The sequence below is a fragment of the Pristiophorus japonicus genome, chromosome 10 (assembly GCF_044704955.1).
Source record: "Pristiophorus japonicus isolate sPriJap1 chromosome 10, sPriJap1.hap1, whole genome shotgun sequence".
Taxonomy (NCBI): domain Eukaryota; kingdom Metazoa; phylum Chordata; class Chondrichthyes; family Pristiophoridae; genus Pristiophorus; species Pristiophorus japonicus.
The window spans coordinates 193559833-193577617 of NC_091986.1; positions in this window are offsets into that span (position 1 = coordinate 193559833).

Consider the following 17785-nt stretch of genomic DNA (forward strand, 5'->3'; position numbering starts at 1 on the left):
CATTGACAGTCATTTTCCAATATTCCATAGACTCTGGATCAGTTCCTATGGAGTGGAGGGTAGCCAATGTAACCCCACTTTTTAAAAAAGGAGGGAGAGAGAAAACAAGGAATTATAGACCGGTCAGCCTGACATCGGTAGTGGGTAAAATAATGGAATCAATTATTAAGGATGTCATAGCAGCGCATTTGGAAAGAGGTGACATGATAGGTCCTAGTCAGCATGGATTTGTGAAAGGGAAATCATGCTTGACAAATCTTCTGGAATTTTTTGAGGATGTTTCCAGTAGAGTGGACAAGGGAGAACCAGTTGATGTGGTGTATTTGGGACTTTCAGAAGGCTTTCGACAAGGTCCCACACAAGAGATTAATGTGCAAAGTTCAAGCACATGGGATTGGGGGTAGTGTGCTGATGTGGATTGAGAACTGGTTGTCAGACAGGAAGCAAAGAGTAGGAGTAAATGGGTACTTTTCAGAATGGCAGGCAGTGACTAGTGGGGTACCACAAGGTTCTATGCTGGGGCCCCAGCTGTTTACATTGTAGTAATGATTTAGACGAGGGGATTAAATGTAGTATCTCCAAATTTGCGGATGACACTAAGTTGGGTGGCAGTGTGAGCTGCGACGAGGATGCTATGAGGCTGTAGAGTGACTTGGATAGGTTAGGTGAGTGGGCAAATGCATGGCAGATGAAGTATAATGTGGATAAATGTGAGGTTATCCACTTTGGTGGTAAAAACAGAGAGACAAACTATTATCTGAATGGTGACAGATTAGGAAAAGGGGAGGTGCAACGAGACCTGGGTGTCATGGTACATCAGTCATTAAAGGTTGGCATGCAGGTACAGCAGGCGGTTAAGAAAGCAAATGGCATGTTGGCCTTCATAGCAAGGGGATTTGAGTACAGAGGCAGGGAGGTGTTACTACAGTTGTATAGGGCATTGGTGAGGCCACACCTGGAGTATTGTGTACAGTTTTGGCCTTCTAACCTGAGGAAGGACATTCTTGCTATTGAGGGAGTGCAGTGAAGGTTCACCAGACTGATTCCCGGGATGGTGGGACTGACATATCAAGATTGACTGGATCAATTGGGCTTGTATTCACTGGAGTTCAGAAGAATGAGAGGGGATTTCATAGAAACGTTTAAAATTCTGATGGGTTTAGACAGGTTAGATGCAGTAAGAATGTTCCTAATGTTGGGGAAGTCCAGAACCAGGGGTCACAGTCTAAGGATAAGGGGTAAGCCATTTAGGACTGAGATGAGGAGAAACTTCTTCACCCAGAGAGTGGTGAACCTGTGGAATTCTCTACCACAGGAAGTTGTTGAGGCCAATTCACTAAATATATTCAAAAAGGAGTTAGATGTAGTCCTTACTACTAGGGGATCAAGGGGTATGGCGAGAAAGCAGGAATGGGGTAGTGAAGTTGCATGTTCAGCCATGAACTCATTGAATGGTGGTGCAGGCTCGAAGGGCCGAATTGCCTACTCCTGCACCTATTTTCTATGTTTCTATGTTTCCATGTCACAGGTGACCATTTTTATCATGAATAATAGTGTGTAAAAATAAAAAGCAATTCTCTTTGTAAAATTCTCTGAATATTGTAAAAGACAAACTAAAACATGAACAAAGCGAAACAATTCATAATTAATAGAAGGATCTAAATATTGTATGATCCCAATTCATAAATTCTTCTAAATACATGACTTTGCATACTTGAAGCTCACAGTCTTTACTAGTTTATCCTCCAGTGTTGATATGTTGATATTGTGCAAGGGTGAAATAGCTTTTCCTTTTCCATGCAAAAAATGCTTTTTAAAAAATGTATTTGTTCATGGGATGTGGGCATCGTTGGCAAGGCCAGCATTTACTGCCCATCCCCAATTGCCCTGAGAAGGTGGTGATGAGCCGCCTTATACAACTGAGTGACTTGCTAGGCCATTTCAGAGGGCAGTTAAGAATCAACCACATTGCTGTGGGTCGAGAGTCACATGTAGGCCAGACCAGGTAAGGGCGGCAGATTTCCTTCCCTACAGGATAATAGTGAACCAGATGGGTTTTTACAATAATCCAGTAGATTCATGGGGCTAGATTTTCCCCAACCCCTTTTTTCGGCACACTCAGCCGAGATGCGGCGACTTTGTGTGCTCAAAAACGGCGGCAAAAACTTACTGAGTATCCTGGCCCCACTGCCAAGTGTCCCGGGTCCTGGTGCGTCGTCCATGGTGAAGTGGGGGGTGGAGCTACAGCTCTGCGCCGAAAGCACTGCCGGCAGCTGTCCGCCTGCGCAGTGGAGTCTGCGAGCATGCTCCTCGCCCTCCCAGCGTATCCTGCAAGCTGACAGCAAGACCCAATGCACATCGCCCCTACCCCTGGCCGAAGGGACGCCTCCATGTTCGCTTCCCCTATCCCTGGCCGAATGGTCTCCCGCACCGACCCGCGAGCAACTTCTTTCTGGCGATTTGAGCCCCTGAAAGGAGTTGATCCCAGGTTTCTGAGGAACATGCAGTTTGTCAAGAAGCAGAACAAGAAAGGAACGGGGAAGGTTGAAAGCAAAAGATAAAAAGGACCAACCGTCTTGATGAGCTAACATCTACTGTCCTTGAGAATGGCAGCCCTGTGATATATTGTATTCCAAATTGTTTATTTTGAATAAAACCCAAGTGGTTGGAACTTTAAAACAAAACTTGATTTTGGCTTAAAGGTAGGACTTCTATTTTTTTATTTGTTATTGATTGCTTATTACTTTTTGTGCTTTGTTTAGTGCTTTGCAAGTTTTGGTGCTTTAAATGTACTAACCTGCGCCGATTTCTTAACTACCCGCAAGGTTTTGCAGAGCTGGCCACATACGCTGACCTAAGTCGAGTAAGCTTTAGCTGGCCAAAGTAGCATAAATGACCAAAACTGGTGTAAGTGGCTGGGAACGCCCCCTTTTGTAAAAAAACTCAACTAAAAAAAATCGTACCTAACTGAGTTACTCTGGAGCAAGTTGATTGGGGAAAGTGGTGTTCTTTAACATACGCCAGAAAAACCAGTTTACTCCAAAAATATTGGAGCAAGTCATGGCCAAAATTGAGCCCTTAGTCACCATTACTGATACTAGCTTTCTACTGCAGATTTTTAAGTATTTAATTAACTGAATTAAGTTCCCCAGCTGCCGTTGTGATATTTGAATTCTTGCCCCAGGTCATTCATTAGTCCAGGCCTCTGGATTACTCGTCCATTAACATGAGCACTATGCTACCGTACCCAAAATACCTTTCTATAAAGTAAGTTAACTTTCTTTCTCCCTCATTATTTTTATGCTCTTTATCAAGATGAGGTTGTCAGCACACAAAAATAGAATAGTGTCAGTTGCAAGCACTCCAGGACACTTATGTGCAAAATAAAACACCTTCAACTCTGTCCTGACAATGTGCCTCAGCCCTAATCTCAGAATAACTTTGATTGCATTGATACAATATTTTCCATTTGCCACAACAGCCATCCTTTTTGAGGTAACTTGCACATTAGTGCTGAATTAGGAGCTGCTTTATGTTGTGGGGACCATGTCCACTGCTAACTGGGTTGAGACTGCCCAAACTCATTTCATATAGAACTCATACAGCTATTAAAGGAGACATTATTCTACGTTGTACTGGATTCAAACCCAGGTCCCAGACATGAGAAGCCAGTTCATTAATCCACTATGCAACCTAATCCCCTAAAAGGTTAGTGAAATTTTTACTGCTGATTCGTGCCAGCAAAGTGAACTAGAATTGAGTGAAATCTGCTGCTTTTTACTGTAATACTGTAAACAAGGCCGCTTGCAATTGGCTGAAAAGGTCAATGCATTTTTTGCTTTCAGCTGATCAGCTTTCTTCTGAATTCCAATGGTGCTATCCTACATGACTTTTCTCTTACCTATGTTGGAATCGAGGTTCATCGTACAGTCTCCAACTACAACTCATTCTTTCCCAGGATCTCCAAACAACGAGGTCAAGTTTCAGCCGCCCGCTAGAATGGCGCACATCGGCGAGGCTGGCCTAATTTATAGAACAAAAATTGCGCCGAATACTTACCTCACGATTCTCAGACAGCTGCAGGCCCAATTCCACCTCGGCGCTGCGCAGCAGGAACTGCTGGAGGCGGAGCTACAGCCCTGCGCCGAAAACAGTGCCGGCAGCTGCACGCGTGCCCAGTGGAGCCTGCGCGCATGCGCAGTAGCTGCCGGCGTCCTGTCTCCGGGACGATGACCCTATCCCAGGCCGAAGGGACGTCGGCCCTATCCCCGGCCGAGTGGCCTGCGCATCTTACCTCGGCGCCGGGGCCCGCCCACCCGGCCTCTCGCTGGGGGTGGCCCCGCCCGAAGAGGCGGCGGCAGCCCGACATCGGCTGCGAGCGGGCCCCGCCTGAAGTCCTCGGCGGGGCCCGGCTTCCTCCTCGTCGTCTTCTCTCTCCCCCCCATCTTCTTCTCTTCTCGCCCCCCCCCCCGCATCTTCTTACCTCCCCACCCTCCCCTCTTCTTCCTGGTGCTGCAGTAGGTGAGTAGAAATCATTTTTTATTTATTGAGTGATTTTTTAATTTTTTTTAATTTTTAATTTTTTAATTTATTTGGATTGATTTATTGGTTTATTTATTGATTTATTTATCATTTATTATTGATGATGGCTCTTTATTTGTAAAAGTGAAGTGTTTAGTGTTTGTAACCCCCCCCCACCCCCGACCCCCCGCCATCTCTCGTTCTCTACGCCTGATTTCCAAGTGTAGGCAAGGTTTTTCTGAGCGTACAAAAATCGACACTTACTCCATTCTAAGTTAGTTTGGTGTAAGTTTTCACTGCCTAAACTTGCAAAACAGGCATAAGTGGCCAGACACGCCCCCTTTTGAAAAAAAAAATCTGTTCTAAGATGAAATGAAAAGGGGACAGAGTGTAGTGTAACAAAATTTGCAGATGACACAAAGATTAGTGGGAAAGCTGGTTGTGTAGAGGACACAGAGAGGCTGCAAAGAGATTTAGATAGGTTAAGTGAATGGGCTAAGGTTTGGCAGATGGAATACAATGTCGGAAAGTGTGAGGTCATCAACATGCAACATGCTGAGTTGCAGAGGGACCTGGGGGTCCTTGTGCATGAATCCCAAAAAGTTAGTTTGCAGGTGCAGCAGGTAATCAGGAAGGCGAATGGAATGTTGGCCTTCATTGCGAGAGGGATGGAGTACACAGGGAGGTCCTACTGCAACTGTACAGGGTATTGGTGAGGCCGCACCTGGAGTACTGAGTGCAGTTTTGGTCACCTTACTTAAGGAAGGATATACTGGCTTTGGAGGGGGTTCAGAGATGATTCACTAGGCTGATTCCGGAGATGAGGGGGTTATCTTATGATAGATTGAGTAGACTGGGTCTTTACTCGTTGGCGTTCAGAAGGATGAGGGGTGATCTTATAGAAACATTTAAAATCATGAAAGGGATAGACAAGATAGAGGCAGAGAGGTTGTTTCCACTGGTCGGGGAGACTAGAACTAGGGGGCACAGCCTCAAAATACGGGGGAACCAATTTAAAACCGAGTTGAGAAGGAATTTCTTCTCCCAGAGGGTTGTGAATCTGTGGAATTCTCTGCCCAAGGAAACAGTTGAGGCTAGCTCATTGAATGTATTCAAGTCACACATAGATAGATTTTTAACCAATAAGGGAATTAAGGGTTACGGTAAGTGGAGCTGAGTCCACGGCCAGATCAGCCATGATCTTATTGAATGGCGGAGCAGGCTCGAGGGGCTAGATGGCCTGCTCCTGTTCCTAATTCTTATGTTCTTATGTTCTTATGTTCTAACTCACTAGAACTGGAGCAAACTAAAGGCCGAGAATTGCAATTTTCTAAGATACTCCATTCTAAACTAGTTGCTACAAAAAAATAGGAGCAACTCAGGCCGAAACTTGACCCCAATATAACTCATCCAAAAGCAAAATAATGTGGATGCTGGAATCTGAAATAAAATCAGAAAATGCTGGAAATCTCAGCAGGTCAGGCAGCATCTGTGGAGAGAAAAACAGAGTTAACGTTTCAGGTTGATGACCCTTCGTCAGAACTGGCGAATGTTCAAAATGAACAACTCTTAAGGAGCACTGACAGGGGGAGGAGAGGAAAGGTCAAAAGGGAAGGTTTGTGAGAGGGTGGAGGACAGGAGAGTTTAGATAGATAGAAGGGGTGATGGGCCGAATAGGGATGGTAATGGCAGAAGTTAGAAAAAGAAAATGTAACTCGTCATTACCCTCACTCTTCCTCACTCCTCCTTCTCACAATCTTCAGATTTATAAAATCCAAACTCGGTGATATCTAATCATTACGTAATGCTGTACCTCATGTTGTCTTCCACTCATTTCAACCTAGGTGGTGTCCTGCCACATGAGCCAAAGCTCTTTACCTTGAATTCTCAGTAATAATTTTAAAAATCCTATTTTACTGGATGGAAACTAATGGAAAGTACACCTGAGCTTTCTGAATATACACCCATTGGGCAAGGTTCCACGCCGGGAGCACAAATTCAGAATATCGATTCCACCATGTGCAGTAAAGCCACTAGTTTAGGATGTATAATGTAAGATTATATAGGTATTTTGGTTATTTATCTTGGAGAACAGAGAGAAGCTTGATATGTGGTGAGTCGCATTCTTGAACCGCAGCAGATTGTGCTCCAACAGTGCTGACTTTGTCATTGCGTTTTGGTACAACTGCATGCTAAGCATTTGCAACCATCTTCAGCCAGAAGTGCCGAGTGCATGATCCATATCAGCCACCTCCTGAGTTCCCCACCATCACAGAAGCCAGTCTTCTGCCAATTCAATCCACTCCACGTGATATCAAGAAACAGCTGAGCGCACTGGATACAGCAAAGGCTATAGGCCCCGAAAACATTCCGGCTATCGTGCTCAAGACTTGTTCTCCAGGAATGCCGTGTCTCTATCCAATCTGTTCCAGTACAGCTACAATACTGGCATCTACCTGACAATGTGCAAAACTGCCCAGGTATGTCCAGTCGACAAAAAGCGGGACAGATGCAATCTGGCCATTTACCGTCCCATCAGTCTACTCACAGTCATCAGCAATGTGATGGAAGGTGTCATTGACAGTGCTATCAAGTGGCACTTACTCACCAATAACCTGCTCACCGATGCTCAGCTTGGGTTCCACCAGAACCACTCAGCTCCAGACCTCATTCCAGCCTTGATCCAAACATGGACAAAAGAGCTGAATTGCAGAGGTGAGGTGAGAGTGACTGCCCTTGACATCAAGGAAGCACTTGACCAAGTATGGCATCAAGGAGCCCAAGTAAAATTGAAGTCAATGGAAATCAGGGGGAAAACTCTCCACTGGCTGGAATCATACCTAGCACAAAGGAAGATTGTTGTTGGAGGTCAATCATCACAACCCCAGGACATCGCTGCAGGAGTTCCTCAGGGCATTGTACTAGGCCCAACCATCTTAAGCTGCTTCATCAGTGACCTTCCCTTCATCATGTCAGAAGTGGAGATGTTTGCTGATGATTGCAGTGTTCAGTTCCATTCGTAACTCCTCAGATAAAGAAGCAGTCCATGCCCGCATGCAGCAAGACCTGGGCGACAGTCAGGCTTGGGCTGATATGTGGCAAGTAACATTCACGCCACACAAGTGGCAGGCAATGACCATCTCCACTGCCCCTTGATATTCAATGGCATTACGATCGCCGAATACCCCACCATCAACATCTTGGGGGGTTACCATTGACCAGAAACTTAACTGGACCAGCCACGTAAATACTGTGGCAACAAGAGCAGGTAAGAGGGTGGGTTTTGTGCAGCGAGTGTCCCACCTCCTGACTTCCTAAAACCTTTCCACTATCTACAAGGCACAAGTCAGGAGTGTGATGGAATACTCTCCACTTGCCTGGATGAGTGCAGCTCCAACAACAGTCAAGAAGCGCAACACCATCCAGTACAAAGCAGCCCGTTTGATTTTGCACCCCATCCACCACTTCAACATTCACTCCTTCCAGCACCGCGCACCGCGGCTGCAGTGTGTACCATCTACAAGATGCACTGCAGCAACTCGCCAAGGCTTCTTCGGTTGCACCTCCCAAACTCGCGACCTCTACCACCTAGAAGGACAAGGCCAGCAGACGAATGGGACCATCTCCAAGTTCCCCTCCAAGCCACACACCATCCTGACTTGGAAATATATTGTCGTTCCTTCATCGTCGCTGGGTCAAAATCCTGGAACTCCCTCCCTAACAGCACTGTGGGAGTACCTTCATCAGACGGACTGCAGTGGTTCAAGAAGGCGGCTCACCACCACCTTCTCAAGGGAAATTAGGGATGGGCAATAAATGCTGGCATTGCCAGCGATGCCCACAACCCAGGAACGAATAAAAAAACACACAAGAAAACATATTTTGAATTAATTATTGTTACGTTTGACACTCCTGAAAAGGATTTGCCAGGGTTTACATTTTTTACACAAACACACAGCTGTTATTCATCATCATAGGCAGTCGCTCGAAATCGAGGAAGACTTGCTTTCACTCTAAAAATGAATTCTTAGGTGCCTGAACAGTCCAATATGGGAATTACAGTCTCTGTCACAGGTGGGACAGACAGTGGTTGAAGGAAAGGGTGGGAACAACTGTAATTACAGGTTCACTGTATTAGATGGTTTAATGTAGTTCTCATGAAATCTATACAATGGACAGCTTACCTGAAGTTTACAACATAGACACCACTTAAGGCTTAATTTGGTTCTGCTGAAAATGTGTTGCCAAATTCTAGCTTTAACCCCATTCAGATAGCAATTACACTTTTAATATCTGGTGATGGTGTTCCCATGCGCCTGCTGCCCTTGTCCTTCTAGGTGTTGGAGGTCACAAGTTTGGGAGGTGCTGCTGAAGAAGCCTTGGCGAGTTGCTGCAGTGCATCTTGTAGATGATACACACTGCAGCCACACTGCACCGGTGGTGGAGGCAGTGAATGTTTAAGGTGGTGGATGGGCTGCCGATCAAGTGGGCTGCTTTGCCTTGGAGCTTTTTGAGTGTTGTTGGAGCTGCTCTCATCCAGGCAAGGGGAGAGTATTCCATCACACTCCTGACTTGTGCCTTGCAGATGGTGGAAAGGCTTTGGGGAGTCAGGAGACGAGACAGGATTCAGCTCTGGCATACTGTGATACTCAGCGATAACCTTTGATGATTGCATAGCCTGCCAATGCTCACTGCCTAAACTCACACATTAAGAATGGCTATTGGGTGACATACTAGAGATTAGTTGGCACCTGTAGAACTGTATCCTAGTACGAGTTGGAGAATTCAGGAGAGCAGACAAGAAAGTTGGGAGGTGGGAGACAAATGTGGAATGTTGGGAGGCATAAACATTTGAAAGATGAGCTCCATGAATAGGAAAGATTCAAATCAACCTCGAGGAGGTGATGTGGAGCTCCACTGTTCCCAGAGACTGACATGGAGCAGAAGATCTGTGGTATAAAGGATTGGATGTATTGGTGGCATGATGAAATTGAGGAGTCAAACAGAGAATATGAAATCCAAAATGCCAGTAGAGCTGATAAAATATGCTACGGTGCAGCTAACAATAGACCAAATTTGTGCTGATTGTGAAAGAGTGCAAGAAACTTTAGGTAGTAATGACCATCAAAAGGATATAGGAGTGGAACGTACTGAAATCAAACCACATTAATTTCACTTTAGTCAATTCTTTAGTTTAAGATAGTGGATCATATCATGTGTTAGGCATCTGAGATAAGGCATCCAACATAATGATACCTAACGGACTTAGACGTGGATTTTGCTGAATTCCTTCAAGTGAGAGCTAGACCTGTTTCTGGCTGGGGTGGAGATCACCTCTTACAGAAGGTAGATACTCGAGGGAATTCAGGACTAGAGTGATCTCCTGGACTGGTTTTGATCACCTAGATGGGTCAGAGAGGAATTTCCCAGATCTTTTTTTCCTAAATTGACCCGGGTTTTTAATCTGTTTTTTTTTGTCTCTCCCAGGAGATAACATGATTTCAGGTGAGGTGGAGTGTTTGTGGTGTGATACACAAGGTATCGCACTTGTGTGGGACAGGCTCGATGGACCAGATGGTCTTTTCCTGTCCGTCATTGTTCATGTGTTCATAACTATGGCAGAACTACAAAGAAAGGACGAGAAGAATCAGAAATAAGACAGCATTGTTTCATCCGTTTAGCTGAGGAGGGTGGCAGTAACTCAGAATAGCAATCTGCCAGCATCCAGCTGGAAAATCTGCATGGGATCCCTGTGAGCATATGCGTAGCATTCAGATGAAGAGAACATGACGTCAAACGACTGCAATAAGTGAACAAGAATAAAAAACTGCAAATGTTAGAAATTTGAATAAACAGAAAATGATGGAAATAGCCAGCAGGTCAGTCGGTGTCTGTAGAGAGGTAAGACAGATTAACAATACGGGTATAGAGTACTCGTCAGATTACAGCAATGGTGCCAAGACCTTCCAGTATACGGAGGATGGTACAGCATCAGTTAAGGAACCAAAGATGGAGCCAGGAGCAAACAAGGGGACATTCAGCAGCAGAGTAGGCGACAGTCGCTGGATATTGCTGTCACCATTGAGCTTAACACAAGCTGAATTGGAATGTTACTAATGAATAATTCAGTGAGTACCATTTCGGCCACACTTATCGCCCATTTTCCTAACACTGCAAAAATTGTTGCAGATTGAAAATTGGTCCCGTACACTACAGCACCAAATATGTGTGTTATGGTCATTAGCCTTGTTCTTGCAACTTGTTAACAGTATAGTGCACTATAGTCCAAATGCTGTCACATCACAAGTGTGATACTTTGCTAGCTTTTACATAAAACGTATACTGCTGTAGTCTGCAGTCTGTCACCTAGACTGTTTGGTGGAAGGTGATCTGCTGCACACTTCAGCTGAAACTGCACACAATGGGAATTGCATTCTGTGCATCACTAGAAATGCAATTGGCAGAGACGCACCAACAAGATATCAGGTGGCACAAAAACAGAAAATGCTGGAAATCTCAGCAGCTCAGGAAGCATCTGTGGAGAGGAAGCAGAGTTAATGTTTTGGGTCGATGACCCTTTGTCAGAACTGGCTCATCCATTCCTGCCACTACATAACATAATTGTTTGCTGTACCAGGCACAGCTATCTGTGAATGACAGAAGATATGTGCCTAGGATGGTAGAGGTTTAGTCGTGAGGCTGTGACAGAATTGTACCATCTCCTCTACACAAGATCTAACACCCAGACAGTGCTATGAGTGACCACCAAAGTCACCTTGGTCCCAGATTTTTACAGACTGTCAATTGACAACACTGCACTGTGTCAGCCAATGAGTTGGAGGTGGGGCAGGACTATACAGCAAACGTATTTTACAGCAGTCTGTTTAAGCAATGCACCACAGCACACAGTCCACAGAGTCGATTTAAAGAGTCTCTACGAACTACAGCAAGCAGAACTCATGATCGAAACTGCAGCACCATCTGCTGGTAAAAGCAGGATAATTTCTCCAGCAAAATGCAGTGAATGGAGGATAGTTACATCATACAAATTATGTGCATAAAATCAATCTCACTCACTGACAGTAGTGCGGTCTCCAGGTGTGATTGACAGGAGAATTAACCAATCATCTCCATTCTGGCAGGGAATAGTGATGTCATTATATGCAAATTATTATGTGTTGTACAGTCCTTCCAGACTGTACTGGAGTGATCTGTAGCATTAACTAATATACTCTCCATATTTCTACAGATTGCCTGAATTTCCCAATGATCAAGAATGCCTATTTCCTTTGTTTGCTGGCCTCATGTACTATTCTACAAATAAATACTCAGCATAATAGAAACATAGAAACATAGGAAATAAGTGCAGGAGTAAGCCATTCGGCCCTTTGAGCCTGCACCGCCATTCAATAAGATCATGGCTGATCATTCCCTCAGTACCCCTTTCCTGCTTTCTCTCCATACCCCTCCAGACTCCCAAACCAAGCGCTCTACTCAGAACTCCTTCATGGCAAGCGAGCCAAAGTTGGGCAGAGGAAACGTTACAAGGACACCCTGAAAGCCTCCCTGATAAAGTGCAACATCCCCACCGACACCTGGGAGTCCCTGGCCAAAGACCGCCCAAAGTGGAGGAAGTGCTAGATGTTCAATTCTAGAGCAGTTCATTTATTCGATCCACTGTGTCATGTGTGACTATTGCTAGCATGATTTGCCATGGTGCTTCGGACACTTCAACCCGCTACTCATTCGTCTTCTTCTTCTTCTTTCATATGATAGTAGCAAAGCAAATCAAACGTCAATATCCAAATTGGATATCCAGGCCAAAGCTTCCAGTGTAACAGCATGGATATCTTGTAGGCTGCCTGCAAATTTCCTCTGAGGGTAGTGCTCAATGAGGTGCTCCAGGGTCTGATTAGGAGCTCGACAGTCGCATGATGGGGATACTTTAATCGTCCACATATGGAGGAGGTGGCAGCATCGATGATGACCAGTTCTCAGGCGGTTGATGTTTGTCCACTGTTTGCGAGGAAGGTTTGATCCTACAGGTTGTACAGTGAGGTCCTCTATAAGGAATCCATTCCGTATGCCGCAGTTCTTTCAAGTATTTCGCCATCAGTCATCAAGGCTGAGGAGAGATCGATGAAGGGCTTCGGCGACGGTCCAAAAAGGCCTTCTAGATTTGAGACGAGGTGGTGCTAGGTTGTTCAAGTTGGCCTGGATCGGCGTGTCTTTGCTGGTGTAGTGGTTGCATTCTCTGGAGACTGCATATTCATGCCGTAGGTGTGGTGTTGCGATGTTTGCAAGCATGGACAGTCAAGGTGTTACTGTTAATAAAAGCGTACCGGTGGTAATTCTCATAGTGGAATTCAGCTGGACATCAATGAATTTGACATGCGGACTTGATGCTCCTTAGTGTCTCCCTTGTGGAAGGAATAAATGCGTCTGCTACCTGCAGGGATTCACTGTGCGCCTGCTGGGATTCTAGTGGTCCGAGACCTCCTTGTGACATGCATGATAAGGGCCCGCCACCTGAGTAGGCCATATCTGGTGCTGTCAGGGCTGATTGGTTCTGCCGCTTTCTTTTGGGTTCAATGGTACCCGGGCTTTTCTTCCTTTAGGCGTGGCTCAGTGGGTAGTACTCTCACCTCTGAGTGAGGAGGTTGAGGGTTCAAGTCCAGCTCCAGAGAATTGAGCACAAAAATCTAGGCTGACATTCCAGTGCAGTGCTGAGGAAGTGCTGCCCTGTCGGAAGTGCCGTCTTTCAGATGAGACGTTAAACCGAGGACCCATCTGCTCTCTCAGGTGGACATAAAAGATCCCATGATACTACATCAAAAAGCAGGGGAGTTATCCTCGGTGTCCTGGCTAATATTTATCCTTCAAGCAAAGTCACTAAAAAAAACAGATTATCTGGTCATTATCACATTGCTGTTTGTGGGAGCTTGCTGTGTGCAAATTGGCTGCCACGTTTCCTACATTACAACAGTGACTACACTTCAAAAAGTACTTCATTGGTTGTAAATTGCTTTGGGATGTCTGGGTCATAAAAGGTGCTATATAAATGCAAGTCTTTCTTTTTTCCTTCTTTCTTTAACTATACCTGATCAGGATACATAGAAACATAGAAAATAGGTGCAGGGGTAGGCCATTCGGTCCTTCGAGCCTTCACCACCATTCAATATGATCGTGGCTGATAATTCACCTCAGTACCCCTTTCCTGCTTTCTCTCCATACCCCTTGATCCCTTTAGCCGGAAGGGCCATATCTAACTCCCTCTTGAATATATCCAACGAACTGGCATCAACAACTCTCTGCGGTACAGAATTCCACAGGTTAACAACTCTCTGAGTGAAGAAGTTTCTCCTCATCTCAGTCCTAAATGGCTTACCCCTTATCCTTAGACTGTGACTCTGGTTCTGGACTTCCCCAATATCGGGAACATTCTTCCTGCATCTAACCTGTCCAGTCCCGTCAGAATTTTATATGTTTCTATGAGATCCCCTCTCATCCTTCTAAACTCCAGTGAATACAGGCCCAGTTGATCCAGTCTCTCCTCATATGACAGTCTTGCCATCCCGGGAATCAGTCTGGTGAACCTACGCTGCACTCCCTCAATAGCAAGAACATCCTTCCTCAGATTAGGAGACCAAGACTGAACACAATATTCCAGGTGAGGCCTCACCAACGCCCTGTACAACTGCAGTAAGACCTCCCTGCTCCTATACTCAAATCCCCTAGCTATGAAGGCCAACATACCGCCTGCCAACTTTCAATGACTGATGTACCATGACACCTAGGTCTCGTTGCACCTCCCCTTTTCCTAATCTGCCACCATTCAGATAATATTCTGCCTTCGTGTTTCTGCCCCCAAAGTGGATAACCTCACATTTATCCACATTATACTGCATCTGCCATGCATTTTCCCAACCTAGCCTGTCCAAGTCACCCTGCAGCCTCTTAGCGTCCACCTCACAGCTCACACCACCACCCAGTTTAGTGTCATCTGCAAACTTGGAGATATTACACTCAATTCCTTCATCTAAATCATTAATGTATATTGTAAATAGCTGGGGTCCCAGCACTGAGCCCTGCGGCACCCCACTAGTCATTGCCTACCATTCTGAAAAGGACCCGTTTATCCCGACTCTCTGCTTCCTATCTGCCAACCAATTCACTATCCACATCAGTACATTACCCCCAATACCATGTGTTTTAATTTTCCTCACCAATCTCTTGTGAGGGACCTTGTCAAATGTCTTTTGAAAGTCCAAATACACCACACCCACTGGTTCTCCCTTGTCCACTCTACTAGTTACATCCTCAAAAAATTCCAGAAGATTTGTCAAGCATGATTTCCCCTTCATAAATCCATGCTGACTTGGACCGATCCTGTCACTGCTTTTCAAATGCGCTGTTATTTCATCTTTAATAATTGATTCCAACATTTTCCCCACTACTGATGTCAGGCTAACCGGTCTATAATTACCTGTTTTCTCTCTCCCTCCTTTTTTAAAAACTGGTGTTACATTAGCTACCCTCCAGTCCATAGGAACTGATCCAGAGTCGATAGACTGTTGGAAAATGATCACCAATGCATCCACTATTTCTAGGGCCACTTCCTTAAGTACTCTGGAATGCAGACTATCAGGCCCCAGGGATTTATCGGTCTTCAATCCCATCAACGTTCTTAATACAATTTCCTGCCTAATAAGGATATCCTTCAGTTCCTCCTTCTCATAGCCCCTCGGTCCCCTAGTATTTCCGGAAGGTTATCTGTGTCTTCCTTCATGAAGACAGAACCAAAGTATTTGTTCAACTGGTTTGCCATCTCTTTGTTCCCCATTATAAATTCACCTGAATTTGACTGCAAGGGATCTATGTTTGTCTTCACTAATCTTTTTCTCTTCACATATCTATAGAAGCTTTTGCAGTCAATTTTTATGTTCCCGGCAAGCTTCCTCTCATATTCTATTTTCCTCCTCCTAATTAAACCCTTTGACCTCCTCTGCTGAATTCTAAATTTCTCCCAGTCCTCAGGTTTGCTGCTTTTTCTGGTCAATTTATATGCCTCTTCCTTGGATTTAACACTATCCTTAATTTCCTTTGTTAGCCACGGTTGAGTCACCTTCCCTGTTTTATTTTTACTCCAGACAGGGATGTACAATTGTTGAAGTTCATCCATGTGATCTTTAAATGTTTGCCATTGCCTATCCACCGTCAACCCTTTAAGTATCAGGGTTTGCCAGTCTACTCTAGCCAGTTCACATCTCATACCATCGAAGTTACCTTTCCTTAAGTTTAGGACCCTAGTCTCTGAATTAACTGCGTCACTCTTCATCTGAATAAAGAATTCTACCATATTATGGTCACTCTTCCTCAAGGGGCCTCACACAACAAGATTGCTAATTAGTCCTTGGATTCTCTATTTCTGTGCTTGCCTGTTTGCGACGTTCTGCCCGAATTGTAGGCTAGCAAGGGCAGAAGCAGAGAAACCAGGCTACTGTGTACAGGAAATAGCTGTGCCAATGAAAATAATTAGGCCTCACAGGGGAAGTACCTGTGAGGCTTTTGTATATTCTGTAAGTAAATTACAACTGTGAAATGACAGGCCTCTTAGTGTATGACCTTGCCACCATTTAACTTGGTAATCTAGCAACCATAGAAAGATAAATAACAGCACAAAGCAGACTTAGGAGTTTAACCTCAGTCATTCACTATTTCATACAAGTCTTTGAAAGCTGTGCTTCACAGCAAAACCCCTGATTATGGCCATATTGATGCAGAGTTGGTGACAGGAAATCAATTAACATAAAATTACTTGGAAACTTAGAGGAAGCATATACCCTTCAACACAGTATTCCATAGTATTTTTTGGATTTCTCTTTGGTGCAAATATTATATTTATTTTCCTCACCATCGCTCCTTCGGTCATTGATGAAGATTCAAACATTAGTCGATGTAATTTGAAAATAGGAAACTGGAGGGATGTTACACAGAGGGTAATAGGAAGATGGGGATAGATATTCGAATCCGGGCACAAACCGATGAGAGGCAAGTGCTGTCGGCTTCACATCTGCCATCTTCTTTCAGATTCTCATAGCCTGTCTACTTAACATTAGGCAAGTGAGCTCCCGACATGTATAACATCAGTCCTATGCACCAGAGCTAGATGCTCCGTCAGCCAGGCTGTTCCAGCACACCTACAACACTGGCATTGACCCAGCAATGTGGAAGGTTGTCCATGTATGACCTAAAGCAGGGGTGTCAAGTATACAGCCCACGGAACAGTTTCATCCAGCCTATGGTGAACTGCGCTTAGGGTTACTGATTCACCTGGAATAAGACACAAATCTCCAGGCCACTACTTCTATATAAGAAATAGGAGCTGGAATAGGACATTTGGCTCTTCGAGCCTGCTCTGCCATTCAACAAGATCATGGCTGATCTTCTACCTCAACTCCACCTTCCTGCACTGTCCCCATGTTCCTTAATTTGCTTAGTTCCCAAAAATCTATTGAACTCTGCCATGAATATAGTCTTGAATATATAACTAACAGTTCAGGAGAACTGTGCCTTTTAAATCACCTCGCTCCACTCCCCCACACCGCCGCCCCATAATATCACCCTCTGCCAGCCCGGCCCCCTCCCCCCCCGGAACAGAGACCAGGTCCCCGGTCAGGGGTTACTGGAAATGGGACAGGTTTGTGGAGGCGAGAGGTGTGTGGTTGGGTTGGATAGGCTGAGCTGGGCTGGACTGGACTGTGAGCAGGGAATAGGGAACAAGGGGATTTGGGACAGTGGGACTCGGGGAGGAGGGGATTGGTGAGATTGGGACTCGGGGAGGAGGGGATTAGTGAGATTGGGACATGGGGAGGAGGGGATTTGTGACAGTGGGACTGGAGGTGGAGGGGATTAGTGAGATAGGGACTTGGGGAGGAGGGGATTGGGGAGATAGGGACCTGGGGTGGAGGGGATTAGTGAGATTGGGACTCGGGGAGGAGGGGATTAGTGAGATTGGGACATGGGGAGGAGGGGATTTGTGACAGTGGGACTGGAAATGGAGGGCATTAGTGAGATAGGGACTTCGGGAGGAGGGGATTAGTGAGATTGGGACTGGAGGTGGAGGGGGTTAGTGAGATAGGGACGCGGGGTGGAGGGGATTAGTGAGATAGGGACTTGGGGAGGAGGGGATTGGGGAGATAGGGACCTGGGGTGGAGGGGATTAGTGAGATTGGGACTTGGGGAGGAGGGGATTAGTGAGATT